This window comes from Lipotes vexillifer, unplaced genomic scaffold (genome assembly GCF_000442215.2).
Source record: "Lipotes vexillifer unplaced genomic scaffold, Lipotes_vexillifer_v1.1 scaffold79, whole genome shotgun sequence".
Classification (NCBI taxonomy): domain Eukaryota; kingdom Metazoa; phylum Chordata; class Mammalia; order Artiodactyla; family Lipotidae; genus Lipotes; species Lipotes vexillifer.
Window position 1 is genome coordinate 44,427 of NW_006775678.1, and position 345 is coordinate 44,771.

Sequence of the window (345 nt, forward strand, 5' to 3'; positions counted from 1 at the left end):
CCTGTACTCTCGATAGAGTCCATCCTCAAATATTGTAAATTTTTTAAAAAGAAAGGTTGCTTGGTAGATAAGGATTCTGAAATCATTCTGAATCCAACATGGCTAGAAAAGTGTTTATTTTACCTTCGTATTTATTTTTTTTTAATATTTATTTATTTGGCTGCCCCGGGTCTTAATTGTGGCATACAGGCTCTTAGTTGCAGAATGCAGGATCTAGTTCCCTGACTAGGGATCGAACCTGGGCTCCCTGCATTGGGAGCACAGAGTCTTAACCACTAGACCACCAGGGAAGTCCCTTTCCCTTCATTTTTTTTTTTTTTTTTTTTTTTTTTTTTTTTTTCACGG

The 345-nt window shown here is 36.8% G+C and overlaps 1 non-coding gene across 1 annotated transcript; it reads right to left on the reverse strand.

Moving 5' to 3' along the window:
* Positions 1 to 217: 217 nt before the first annotated feature.
* TRNAG-CCC (transfer RNA glycine (anticodon CCC)) lies at positions 218 to 290 on the reverse strand. The gene has a single exon. It is a non-coding gene; the product is annotated as a tRNA-Gly (tRNA).
* Between the last annotated feature and the right edge of the window lie 55 nt (positions 291 to 345).